Raw genomic sequence first — 14,942 nt, 5'->3', positions numbered from 1 at the left:
CTTCATTCAAAATGTGAGTGGAATATGAATTTTGCCAATAAAGGCAGATTTTTATAGTGTCTCAGTGGTAAAAGAATCTACCAAACAGGAGAAATGGGTTCAATCCCTGGGTCAGGAAGATCCCCTGGAGAAGAAAATGGCACTCCACTTCAGTATTCTTGCCTGGAAAATCTCATGGACAGAGGAGCCTGGCGGGCTACAGTTCATGGGGTCACAAAGAATTGGGCACAAGTTACCAACTAAACACCAATAACAAAATATATAATACCTGTGTGCATCATGTTTACATGAGATACATCTAAAACAGTTGACAGGGGAAGTTTGGAAGTAAAAATTTTGAGCCAAAAATATGAAAAAAAGATACAATAAAACAGCTGCTGCTGCTAAGTCACTTCAGTCGTGTCCAACTCTGTGTGACCCCATAGATGGCAGCCCACCAGGCTCCTCCGTCCCTGGGATTCTCCAGGCAAGAACACCGGAGTGGGTTGCCATTTCCTTCTCCAGTGCATGAAAGTGAAAAGTGAAAGTGAAGTCGCTCAGTAGTGTCCGACTCTTAGCGACCCCATGGCAGAAGACTCAATATTGGAAAAGGTGTCATTTGGGCTAAAAGAAAGATATGATCCAAGGAGGAGCATTGTATAATGATAAAAGCTACTACATGCTGAAAAGTTTTGACATTAATCAAATGGTGGGTAAAGAATCTGCTTGCAGTGCAGCAGACACAGGGGATACAGATTTGATCCCTGGATCGGGAAGATTCCCTGGAGGAGGAAATGGCCACCCACTCCAGTGTTCTTGCCTAGAGAATTCCATGGATAGAGGAACCTGGCTGGCTGTAGTCCATGGGGTCAGAAAGAGTCAGATAGTACTGAACAACTCACACTAAATATTGGCATCAAAATTCTGTACCAGCATGAACTGAGAAGTGACAGCTGAAGTGAGGGAGAAGTATTACAGGGCAGCTTTAGGGCGTGGGCCAAACAGACTCCTGTCTTGGTGCAGTAGAAGCTCCGATTGACTTGATGAGATGTTTAAGGCAGCAAATTGGGTTATTTTAAGTAATCTGCTCTGTGGCTGCATACAACCAAGGAAAGAAAACATGTTAGAGTCATCTTTTTTATGCGTGTCTGATTGAAGCATGCCCAAAGAAAATATGTCCTAAAAATCTAAGAAGAAGGACCACTCATTGCTGGGAGCCAGCATGAGGAACTCCGCCCATGGCAAAGGTCATGAGGAAGGAGGCTTCGGCATATGCAAAGGCGGGATTGAGCCTCAGGAAACCCCCTGTTCCTGAGCATCTACCCCCAAAACCAGAGTCTGCCTGCTTTAGTGATTTATGCTCTCACCTACACTTCTGACTTTACGAGGTGATGTCCCCCACCTCTCTCGGAGAAGGAGTTAACCTACAGCTCCAGTTAATAAAAATTCCTGGGTGTGACAAGAGTGTCTCAACTTACAAACTCCTCTGAAGTTTCTCTAGCCTACCTGAACAGGTTCCTCTGGCCACATGTGATTGTTTACAGCCTCCCAACCATGAGAGGCATGAGATGCTGTAAACTTTCTAAAAACAGATTGTTTTGAGAAGTTGGAAAATTATTAGTATAGTACAGTGGGTTGATTAGAAATTATATTGGTGAAGGGTTTTTCATTTGTTGAGCCAATATTTGCTGTTAAATCTCCATATTCCCTGCCCTTATAATGAATATAACTAATATATAGGAGAAATAAGTATTAACCTTTAAGATTAATCATGTTAACCTTAGGCTAAGTAAATTCCTTTCTTAATTGCAACCCACTACACCCTCACCTTATAGGAATGCAACTTTATCTGGTACCTTCAGAAGGTGGTGCCTAGTTTAAGAAAAATCACCCCTGGAAAATAAGTTTTTTCGTTGACTGACCGTTATCAGAAAGAAAGGATCATAAAATGTTAGTAGGCCCCCTGGCCAGAAGATGATGTAAAACCCCTAAAACCTTTTTGTATACATTTACATGAAGCACCTGATTTTGATAAAGGTCAGGACTGCTGACCCCCGCATGACTTTAAAATTTCCATTTGTCTCTATGTGTAACAAAAAGTATATAAGCAAACCTGAAAATAAAGAAAACGGATCAGTTTCTGGAAAGACTGATTCCCCCATGTCGTTCTTTCTTTTCTCCATTTTTCTGGCTGAATTCCCATCTGGAGCATGGGCTCACAAGCCTGCTAATTTTGCCCTGGCTTTTAAGTTCCATACAAGAGGGAGCCCAAGGCGGGGCACTCTCCGATATTCAAGTGGGCGCCAGTGGCCTACGTAGGTGGTGCAAGCTTCTTGTCTCGAAGCTTTATTGGTATCCCACATAAACCAAGTTATTCAGCCTCTTTTTCTCCACTAATTTTCCTACTACACTATTTCTTTCTAATCTCTCTCTATATCTTTAATTAAGCAATTAATTCCTAGGACGCTGACTCCGTCCCTGCTTCAAATTACCTTGGATCCACCGGGGCTGGACCCCAGCATGTTCACTCATGCTAAGGGCCATCCTCAGGCAAAATAGTAGAACTGGGAAGGATTTCTTCTGTCACTTCTTCCTTCCCTGTTTGAGCACTCCTGCCCACCTGCCCCCATTCTCCCACTCTGATGCCAGAAAACGGCCAGCTCAGAGGGCACCTCCGAATACTGTTCTGAACATAATTGGGTCTTTATTCCAGTGATCAGAAACCTAGGAGGGAATGGAAACGCATCTGATTAACTAAGTCATGGTTTATGGTACTAATTTATCTTAACTCTTACAAATACTTGGCTAATACAATTGGAGAGGTGGCATCAATTCACTGTGCTTTACAGGTGACTGGACTGAAATGAGGGCTTCCCAGGTGGCGCCAGTGGTAAGAACCTGCCTGCCAATGCAGGAGACATAAGAGGCGTGGGTTCAGTCTGTGCGTCGGGAAGATCCCCGGGAGGAGGGCATGCCCACCCACTCCAGTATTCTTGCCTGGAGAATCCCACGGACATGGGAGCTGGCAGGTTACAGTCTATGGGGTTGCACAAAGTCGGGCACGACTAAGGTGACTTAGCGGGAGCACAGACTAAACTCAAGTCCTCTGAACCCATTCATTTAGCTGCTTGATGTGATCCATGACATGCTAATTGACTTTTGGTCATAAGGAAGAAAACTGTGAAGATTAAAAGAGGGAGAGTAAATTAAAATGATTCATTTAGAACACACAACTGGCTTAGATGTAAAAAGAGAGAGAAAGGGAGAGAGATAGGGAAGACCAGAGGAAGAGAGGGAAGGAAACAAAACAAGAAAGAAGAAATAAAGAATCAACAACTTCTATGGTGGCTAATTTATGAGATAGTGTGTTTATGTAAAGTGAATATATTTCCTTTCATGTTAATTATTTAAAATCATATTTAAAGTATATCCGATTGCCAGGTGCTTGAGAGGAGTTGATGGGAAGAAAGTTGTACATGTTATATGATTCAAGTCATTTTAATAATGAATTGTATTTTAAAAATTTGAAGTGATATTAAAAAAAAAAACTATGGAAAAAGTACTAATACACAATAGTATGTTTCTGAGATAATCACTTATTATCTGCTATAACTTGTAAGTGAAAGAGAAAAAATACAGTGGATTTCCAGTGGAAAGGAAGATGAATTTTTAGAGATATCAGAATGTACATGTAATTGAAAGTCAGAATTAATCAAGACTACCATCATCACCACCATTATAATTCTCCAGAACTGCTTTTCTAGAGAAAGTAAAGAAAAGATCGATGTCAGGAGAATAGTTAAAATCTATGCCTCTTTCATTACCAGGAGCAGTCAGGCAGCCAAGGGCAGTGGTCCTCTTTCCAGATGTCAGATGTATACATTCCATTCTCTCTTTCCCTGTCAAATTGTAAGTAGCTTTGAAAGAGAAAATTCATTGAACTGAGCCTCAGTTTCTTCAACTGTTAAATGACAGGGTTGGGCTGGAGAAAAGCTGTAATTCTTTTTAGTCCTAAAATAATTATGGTTACAGTACCATAGCTAAGTAGAGACATTGTTCAGTCTTTAATTATCTGTGGTGTTACCATACTCCAGCCATATGGAACTTCTGTAAGCACTGCCATATCCACAATAGAACAATAGCCTGTCATTTAAAAGAAAAATATCTCCAATTTTTCCCATCCTTTCTATCCAAATTTTTTTTTCAAAATGAACCAGAACCCAGTTTCCATCATTTTATGAAGAACAAGTAACAAATTCCCTTCTCAAATATACACACAGATAATATATACAAAACTCTCTATATTTAGTTTCGAATTAATGATTGAACATAGCCTGATGGAATACAAGTTGAATCTGAAGCATTTGTAGTTTACAATTCGGTTCTACTACTCTCATTGAACTTGATGCTTTTGAAATATCTCCTCGTAACCCACATGCCATGAAGTGAATTAGCATGATTCTTTAAATTTTGCGAGGACAAAGAATGATTAGAGATGATTAACCAAAACTCAAGCAAATTCAATTGCTTTTCATTTTGATCTTCTTTTCAGTAAAACCTTTCATGCTTCATTTGGCAAGAGGGGAAAGAAGGATGCCAAAACCCTTATGGCTCCCTCTTCAGTCAGACATATATTTTCCTAGAATGACAAGCGTAGCTAAGAGCTTTCCCTGAGCGGGGTAAAGGAGTCAGGTACTTGGTGTCAGTCTTTCTTTTTATAGCTCTTACGCTACACTTTTCCTAAAGGATGCCGTATATGATGTCTCAGAAGTGGCATGACTTTACATAAGTTTACATTTATGCATAAATCAGCCATACAAGTACTTATATCCCCTCTTTGTGGACTTCCTCCCCCTTCAGGTCACCACGGTGCGTTAAGTAGAATTCCCTGTGCTATGCGGTGCGTTCTCATTAGTTATCTATTTTACACATAGCAATAGATACATGTCAGCTGCAGCCTCCCAATTCCTCCCAGCCCCCTAGATTTTAAAATCCACATTCTAAGTAAATATGTAAAGAGAATCTGTTTCTAGTGATATTATGAGCAGAAGATTCTTACAGAAGCATAATAAATTCTAAATGTGAGATAATTAAATTTTCTGGGGGAAATGAGAACACAATATATGTAATAGAAACATAAATTCTCACTTAGTTATATTTTTAAACATTTAAAAAGTAATATGATTCTTTTATCAAATGACACTTATTGTCTGCCCACCAGCCACTTAATTTAAAAAATTACGTTAATCTTCAGCAGGCCATGAAGTAATAAAAGTGGTAGAGCATTTGAATCAACATGCTTTCATAAAACCATGCACAATATAAGATGTAGCTGACAATTATGCAATGAAGTGGGAATGAGGTGCTTTTGAAAGTTTATTTCATACACTTCTGTACCATTTGATTATTTTATATTTGTAATAAAATACAGACAAAATTTAAGGAAAAAATAACTTAAAAATAAGCTGATAAAATCATTTTAAAATCATCATACAGCCTTTAATGTTTCTTCTACAAATCAAAATGTAATCTTTTGTCATGAATTATTTTTTAAATCTTAAAATATTTATAAATGCCATAAATACCAGCTTCAGCTGTGGTATCATTATGTATTATCGTGAGAATGAGTCTCTGTCTCCCTCTGTCCCCCTCTGTCTCTCTGTCTCTGTTTGTCACTGTTTCCATATATATATCTGCATATATGCACATCTAATGTACAATAATGAAATGGTAGCCAAGCTTTGACTTCTTTCTATGTGTCAGTCAACAGGTTAAATATTGAATATGCATTATCTCATTTATTACTCAAATAACCCTTAGGAACTGTTATAAATATTATGATCTCATTTCTGCTGATGGGCAAACAACTTGGAGAATTTGAGTCATTGCCTAAGGTGACACAGTAAAGGTGAAAGAAGGCGAGAATAATGCTTCACTCATTTCTCCTGAACACTTGCTTGTTTCCAGGCCTTGCATCTGTGATTAACTGGCTATGACTGATGATAAATACCCACGTACACAAAGGGTAACAGCTTAAAGGAAAATTAAGCAGGGTGAGCCCATGAGCAATGGCTGGGTGATGGCACCTATGTTAGGGTTGAAAGTGAAAAGTGAAGCTGCTAGCCCCTCCGTCGTGTCCAGTTCTTTGCAACCCTATGGACTGTAACCCACCAGGCTCCTCTGTCCATGAAATTCTCCAGGCAAGAATTCTGAAGTGGGTGCCCTTCTCTCGGGTATCTTCCCAAAGCAGGGACTGAACCTGGGTCTCCTGAATGGCAGGCAGCCCTACATTAGGGTTCAGTTCAGTTCAGTTCAGTCACTCAGTCTTGTCTTTGCAAACCAGTGAATCCCAGCACGCCAGGCTCCCTGTCCATCACCAACTCCCGGAGTTCACTCAAACTCATGTCCATAGAGTCGGTGATGCCATCCAGCCATCTCATCCTCTGTCATCCCCTTCTCCTCCTGCCCCCAATCCTTCCCAGCATCAGGGTCTTTTCCAGTGAGTCAACTCTTCGCGTGAGGTGGCCAAAGTATTGGAGTTTCAGCTTCAACATCAGTCCTTCCAATAAACACCCAAGATTGATCTCCTTTAGGATGGACTGGTTGGATCTCCTTGCAGTCCAAAGGACTCTCAAGAGTCTTCTCCAACACCGCAGTTCAAAAGCATCAATTCTTCAGTGCTCAGTTTTCTTCACAGTCCAACTCTCACATCCATACATGACCACTGGAAAAACCATAGCCTTGACTAGACAGACATAGAAGACTTTTCTGAGAAGATGACATTGAAGCTAAGATTCACATGTCAAGAAGGAAGTAAGCACAAGAAGATAATGAGGAGGTGAATCTTCGGATATTCAGGGATCAGAAGGTAGGCCATTGTAACCACTGCATGCCTAAATGGGGAAGAAACATAGGAAATGAGGTGAGAAAGACCAGGGAGGGAGCAGTCATATGAGATAAATTTAGATTTATTCACAGTGTTGTGGGGAGATATTGGAGTATTTTAAGTAGAAGAATTGTGCAATCTGAACTTTATTTTAAATGGATATCTCTAGCTGTTATTTAGGAAAAATGAATTATAGGAGAAGAAAGCATATGAAATCTGTATTCACAAGAATTATATGTGGATACAGATACGTGTAGAGTCACAGACAACTATAAGCATATTGGCTTTAAGATATTTACTTTCTAAAGCATGCATTTTATTATAATGATAATCCTGAAATTATCACCTTGTGGAAAAGCACAAAATGAGGGTATATCATTTTAAACTCTCCCATTCAGTGTAAAACTGTTAAATTGTTGAAAATTGCAAGATATTTATAAGTATTTTAGCAAACACCATTATGAAAAGCATATTTACAGTAATATAGAATTTAATGTGCTCTTTTAAATATCACGTTATGACTTTTTTGACAATAGAATTTCCTATTCTATAGGATGTGTGCTTTAAAGTAATTTTCCAAAATGACAACACAAATTCTTGCAAGTGAACATGCTTTTGATGCAGACCGATTTGATAACAGTTTCTGAATGCTAATGGCATGTTTCATGCTAGACAGAGGCACATTAAGGAATAAAGCATCAATTTGTTGTGAGGCTTTTATTCCTTTTATTTATTTTCAGAGATTTTTTGAGATAAAGAGTCCCACTTTGAAATCTCTGATTATAAAAGATCATTTTCATCCTATCGTCAGTGCTTTAGATTTGTATGTAAAATAAATTTGCTGTGATACTAGTACTTCCTGGTTTATATGGTGAATATCTGAAAACATTCTTTTGTTAAACCAGAGTCCTGCAAATGATTAATTTTAAATTGCAGGATGTTTAGAACACTGTTCTGAATCTCAATTACATTTAAACAGTTTTTAGAACAATTTAATATCTCTAGATACTCTGGCATTTGCTACTATTGGAGAATTAGCCAATTCAATATGGGTATCATAATCGCACATCCTTAATACGGGCAGAGCTGACACAGGAAATTACATTCCCAGCAGAATACACACCTGAATCCTTCTCGTGCTATAATAGTACTACCATATGTAATATTAAACATTATTACAATTTCTTTAATATTTAGCAATTCTAATAAAAACATAGCTAACTTTCATGAAAATATTGATGTTCCACAAAGCATACCAACAAGCTAGACTCTCTTCATGTCAAATAGAATGTTTATTTCACATCACCTTCTACTTTTACACATTTTTTTTTGAAGAATTGAAAAGAATTAAATGATTAATCAATGTTTTTGTGTTTGTTAATTGAAATCACCCTATAGATACAGACAAGAGTTTTGAGTAGGGCAGATAAAAACTTCATTATCAATAGAAAACTGAAAAATCATAGATCATGAGGAAATGAAGCTAAACTGCTTTACCTTTATTTTAATATTTAGTACCTTGCAAAAACTTTTAGGAAAACTTATTAGTGTAAAAATTAGTTTCTAAATATCCACAAGTTGTCTCCAATACCATACATTTCCACCGTTCTTCTGAAAACTTCATATATTTCACAGTGCAAAGCAGTTTGAGTAGATTTAGAAAATATAAATGATGGAAATTTAAGTCTATTTCTCTGCGATATCTTCTGGCCCAATCAGATACCCACTGAGCTATGTCTTTCTTTGTGAAACAGAAAATTAAGTATTTTAATATTCCCAGTACCTAAACTCTTAGGCTCAGTTATCTTCTAAAGTTTTATTAATTTATTAAAGTATTTATTAATCTACTACCACAGGCAAGGTAATGTTTTAGGTTTCTTGATACTGAAGATGAATCAAACACAAATTCTGCCTTTTGAGAGGTTATGGCCTAAAAGAGAAGAAACACAGCCAAAATAAAAATATGGAGGATACATCCCATTGCAGCAGGTCCAGTCATGTGGTGCTGGGGTTAAGAAATGGGAGAGATGGCGTTCTCGGACAGGAGAGCATTTCTCAAGGTAAGAGGGGCTGAGCTGTAAGATGTGGTAGAACTAAAATTCCTGATCATACAGAGGAAGATTTTCAGGCCTGAGGACGTGCATTAGTTTTCTGTTGCTGGGTAAGAAATCACCACTGATTTGCAGCTGAAAGCATCATGCCTCATCGCATGGTTCACTTCTTTGGGCCTAGAATCAGGGAATGGCTTAGTTGAGGCCTCTGTTGAGTGTGTCACAAGGTTCTGTCTCAGATTCTGCCAGGGCTGCCGTGTCATCTGAGATTTGATGGGGGAAGAGTCTGCTTGAATTGGCGGAATTCAGTTCCTTGTGTTGAAGGACTGAATACTTCCATTTCTCATCCGCCTTCAGCCTAGAGGGGACACCTCTGTTCCTTCCCATTTGGACCCTCCAGCATCTGCCAAGCCTGCAGCATGACCACATAAGCCTCTAAACTCAGTCACAGAAAGATGGGAGTCTAGCAAACCACTGATGCAGTCTTCACATGTCATCGCAGGCATGTTTTCAGAGACCTCTTGTGCCCACTGCTGCGTCCTATTTGTTAAAAAAAATTCTTGAGTCATGACTATGTTCTTGGGGACAGTCCTGGGCAAGGCTGAGAACACCAGGAGATGGGATTACAAGAAGCCACTTTAGAATCTGTCTTCCACAAGTTGGGAGGTGGAAATTCTGCTTTGGTATAAAGTGTGACATATAACAACCAGTACAATCAGGCTGGAAAAGAAGTCTGGATTCAGACCATGGGGTGGGGAGTGAATGGCCTGCTCTGAAGTTGGACATTATTTTATGTACAAGAGGAGAGCTTGGTACTACATTTGAACAGGGCAGAAAAATGAATGGGACTAGGCCTCAGAAAATGTAATTGGGAAATGGCTTCTAAAATAAATAAGGAGAGAAAAGAGTAAGCTTAGGGGAAATGTGAATAATTTATTAACTTGTTGAAAGAATGAATTAAATTACGAGTATTAGTGGAGCATATGTGGAAAATTCTGAGAGATGGGAACACCAGACCACTTGACCTGCCTCTTGAGAAATCTGTATGCAGGTCAGGAAGCAACAGTTAGAACTGGACATGGAACAATAGACTGGTTCCAAATAGGAAAATGAGTACATCAAGGCTGTATATTGTCACCCTGCTTATTTAACTTATATGCAGAGTACATCATGAGAAATGCTGGGTTGGAGGAAACACAAGCTGGAATCAAGATTGCTGGGAAAAATATCAATAACCTCAGATATGCAGATGACACCACCATTATGGCAGAAAATGAAGAGGAACTAAAGAGCCTCTTGATGAAAGTGAAAGAGGAGAGTGAAAAAGTTGGCTTAAAGCTCAACATTCAGAAAACGAAGATCATGGCATCCGGTCCCATCACTTCATGGGAAATAGATGGGGAAACAGTGGAAACAGTGACAGACTTAATTTTGGGGGGCTCCAAAATCACTGCAGATGGTGACTGCAGCCATGAAAAGATGCTTGCTCCTTGGAAGGAAAGTTATGATCAACCTAAACAGCTTATTAAAAAGCAGATTACTTTGCCAACAAAGGTCCATCTAGTCAAGGCTATGTTTTTTCCAGTGGTCATGTATGGATATGAGTTGGGCTATAAAGAAACCTGAGCACCAAAGAATTCATGCTTTTGAGCTGTGATGTTGGAGAAGACTCTAGAGAGTCCCTTGGACTGCAAGGAGATCCAACCAGTCCATCCTAAAGGAGACCAGTCCTGGATGTTCATTGAAAGGACTGATGTTGAAGCTGAAACTGCAATACTTTGGCCACTTGATGTGAAGACCTGACTCATTTGAAGAGGCACTGATGCTAGGAAAGACTGAAGGCGGAAAGAGAAGGGGACGACAGAGGATGAGATGGCTGGATGGTATCACCAACTCAATGGACATGAGTTTGAGTGAACTCTGGGAGTTGGTGATGGACAGCGAGGCCTGGCGTGCTGCAGTCCATGGGGTCGCAAAGAGTCAGACACAACTGAGTGACTGAACTGAACTGAGTGTGACTAGAGATTCAGAATTTTAAACTTTAGTCTGTTAAAAAGGAGACATGGGCTCTGAGATGCTCAGGGGTGGGAATGAGCCCCCATGATACTTTCCTGGGAAGGGAAGATAGACTGTGCACCTATTAATTAGGATCTTCCAGAGGCTATGTACTTTAAAGGATTGGTAGGAGCTTAACTCTGCTCAATACTCTCAATTGAGAAATGGGAACCTAAATGGGAAAAAATTGGAAAGAGAATAGATACATTTATAACTGAATCACTTTGCTATAAAAACAAAACTAACACAGCATTGTTAATCAACTGTGCTCCAAGACAAAATAAATGTTAAAAATAAATAATTAGAAAAATAAAAAATATTGGTAGTAGTTGGTCTAGAAAAATATTGGGTAATGTATTATTTCATAGAGAATTTGATCTTTCATTTGATAACTACTGACAAAGGACACTATCAAAATAGGATAAAAATAAGGAAATAAGTCCATAAGGAAATGTTATTTTGTATGTGCATCCTATAAAAGAAATGCAATTCTGGATAAAGAGTATGATGTGGAAATAAACAGACTTTAACAACAAAGGGACATCAGAGAAAGAATAATAATTGATATTTTAATCCCAGGTGATTAAGAGATTAGTGATAGCTAGAATAATAAGGGATATTACAAAGGAGCTAGCTTTTAAGGCTAAATGGGAAAAAAAAATTAGTTTGCATGTATTGAATTTAGAGGCTACTTAGAACTGTGAGTGAAGATGTGAAATGCACGGCAGAGCCTGCAGGCCAGCAGACTCTACAGAGTCACCAGGTCAAAGGTGGCCACTGAGTGTGCAAGAGAGGGGGAGGGTGCCCAGGGAGTGGTGTGACATACAGACTAGTGTTCACACACATCTTTATAAAGAGTCTGCATTTCAGAGATGTAACAGGATAGCAGAATTGGGAGAACTTGGGAGAGAAGGAACATAGTGGTCATGAAGTTAATTAAAAGAGCAAAGCCACAGAAACACCCCAACGTGGAAAGGTACCTTGAAGGAGATACAGGTTAAATAAGAATTGCAATCACACACCCCTTGAAAACACAGGAAAATAACCTTGGAAGCAAGTCACATGTAAAGTAACAAGGAATGGCTCCAGAGCATGATGAAACAGGGGTGCCCTGTATGGAGTCATAGACTTGAAAAAATACATTATGTAAAACAGTGTCCATGTAGAAAACACCCTTGAAACCTTAATTTCATCTACAGGATGCCACTTTGTGGTCTCTGGGCCAAAATAAGAAATGATTTAGAGAGGAGAACTATGAAGGATTTGAAGCATATCCTTGGTTTAAAAACACTTATTGAAATAGAGTTGTTTTACAATGTTGTGTTAATGTCTGTTGTACAGCAAACTGAGTCAGCTGTGCAAATACATACATCCCTTCTTTTTCGGATCTCCTTCCCATTTAGCTCACTGCAGAGCACTGCACAGAGTTCCCTGTGCTGTGCAGCAGGCTCTCACCAGTTACCTACCTTATACACAGTATCAACAGTGAATATATGTCAATCTCCATCTCCCAGCTCTTCCCACCCCCCTTTACACCCCTTGAGGGCCACATATTTTTTTCCCCTAGAATATCACTGATTTTGAAATTAAGAGGTCAGTGGTTATCTTAGATATAGTTCATTGATTGCTGAAGGCAGAAACCATAGTATAAGGCTTAAGGAGAAAATAGATGGTCAGGAAGCAAAAACTTTGTCCTGTTTTGTCAGCAACTTAAGACTGGGGAAAAACTGCCTCAAGGAGTTGCAAGGGTAGCCAGGGGGAAGGTCATAGCTGGCCACGGGCCATAGGGGAGTGACATGACTAACTGACAGTGTCCCAATTAGGGGCAACACAGAGCTGTGTGAGGCCGACCCTAATCAGAAGTGTGAACTGGAAACTCCAGCGCTGAACTGACAGCGGTACCCAAGGAGGAGAGTGCAGCCAAGCCAAGGAGGAGAGTTCAGCCAAGCCTAGGGAGGGGCTGGCATCTTGCTGTTTCACCAGAGATGGCAAAAGATGCCCTCCATCTGCCTTGCTGGTCTCCCCAGGGCTGTAAACACCACTCAGGGTTTTTTAAATCAATTTTTATGGGGTTACAGCTGCTTTACAGGGTTGCAGTAGTTTCTACCAGGCAGCAAAGTGGATCAGTTGTGTGTATACACATCTCCTCGTTTTGAATTTCCTGTTAGGTCACCAAAGAGCGCTGAGAGTTCCCTACTATACAGCAGGCTCTCATTGGGCATCTCTTTTATACCTAATATCAATAGTGTATATGTGTCGATCTCAGTCTTACAATTCATCCCACCCCTCTCTCCTGCTTGGTGTCCGTTGGCTTGTTCTCTATTTCTGCTTTGCAAATAGGATTACATATACTATTTTTTCTAGATTCCACACATATGTGTTAATATATGATATGAGCTTTCCTCTTTCTGGCTCACTTCTGTATGTGAGTCTCTAGGTCCATCCATGCCTCTACAGGTGACCTGGTTTCACTCCCTCTTATGGCTGAGTAGTGTCCCGTTGCATGTATATATCACATCTTCTTGATCCATTCCTCTACTGGCGGGTGCTTAGGTTGCTTCCACATCCTGGCTGTTGTGAATCGAGCTGCAAGGGACTTAGATTTTCAATGAATCACTAACCTTTGAAAGGTGGAGGGAAGTTTGCTCAGTGGGTTACAGTTTGATCAACTCTTTGAGTGCCCGGGTGTCTGGGTCTGTATTTTCAGGAGACATGCATCACGCATGGTTGTGTTCTGAACGACAGCAGCCTTGGTGAAGGAACTGCGTTCCAAAAACAAGAGGGATCTTGAGAGAATCGGGGCCGGGGACAGGATGGAGGGGCTGGAACCAGGGTCACAGGAGAAGGGGTCAGCTTTGGAGACCACGCACTTCTTCTTCTAATTCTGGAGGGAAAGAGGAACGCGAGCATGGGGATGGAGACGTGACTGGAGTGAAGCAGAGATGCATCCACCAGCCTGTTACAGAAAACCTTTGGGTTTTGCAGCATCAGGATAATCACATAATATCTTGGAAATGGGTGGATCACAGACTGTCTGTGCACGCCCCTGTTGGTTTCGCGATTTTGCCCTGATGAAAGATGTGTGGTTGTACTGAGAAAGAACAGTGACCCACGCGTTCCAGTTCACCTGGATGATTTCATGCTCTTTGCTTAGATTCAGTCATTCAACAAAACAAAGACTGATGGAGGTCCTTCAGTACTTCACATGGCACATTTACTTTTATCCTAATTTTTATGACCGGAAAAGTAATGTTTTCTCCTTGTGAAAACCTGAAACAGAAGAAAATGAACCCGTATTATTTAATCAGCAAGTATTTCTTGATTTTGTAACGTGAGGCAGGCCCTCCACCGCAGCTAGTTCCACAGGTGAATGTGCTAAGTCACTGCGGGCGTGTCCAACTCTTTGCAGCTCCATGGACTACAGCCCACCAAGCTCCTCTGTCCATGGGATTCTCCAAGGAAGAATATGGAGCAGGTTGCCATGCCCACCTCCAGGGGCTCTTCCCAACCTAGGACTCAAACCTGCGTCTCTTATGTCTCCCGCATTGGCAGGTGGATTCCTTACCCCTAGCGCCACCACAGAGGCAAGCAAACAGACACGACTCTGGCCTGTGAAATTTATAATCTAGTGGGAGAGATTAAATTCTTCCCACATTTTCTCCATCAACCCCCTAACCCAGGTAAACACTCCATAGTTCTGTGTGTGTGTTGCCAAATGTTTTTCAGATTTAACACACCTGGAAGAGTTCTATCACACTCTGACAGCTACATTTTTCTTCTTCACTAAGTAGAGATTAGGTTTGTTTCCTGCTGTATTCAGAGACTAATTTTGAGTTTTTAGACAAGATGGCCCAAAAAGTGTGGCAGAGAAGGATCTTAGTGCTACAATGGATTTCAAAGGTGATCCCTCTCCTTATAATCCCTCCTAAAAATTTTCTCATTCAAAGCTATATAATCGAAAAGGTGGGTTT

The sequence above is a fragment of the Budorcas taxicolor genome, chromosome 16 (assembly GCF_023091745.1).
Source record: "Budorcas taxicolor isolate Tak-1 chromosome 16, Takin1.1, whole genome shotgun sequence".
Taxonomy (NCBI): Eukaryota; Metazoa; Chordata; class Mammalia; order Artiodactyla; family Bovidae; genus Budorcas; species Budorcas taxicolor.
This window is presented reverse-complemented; position numbering follows the sequence as displayed.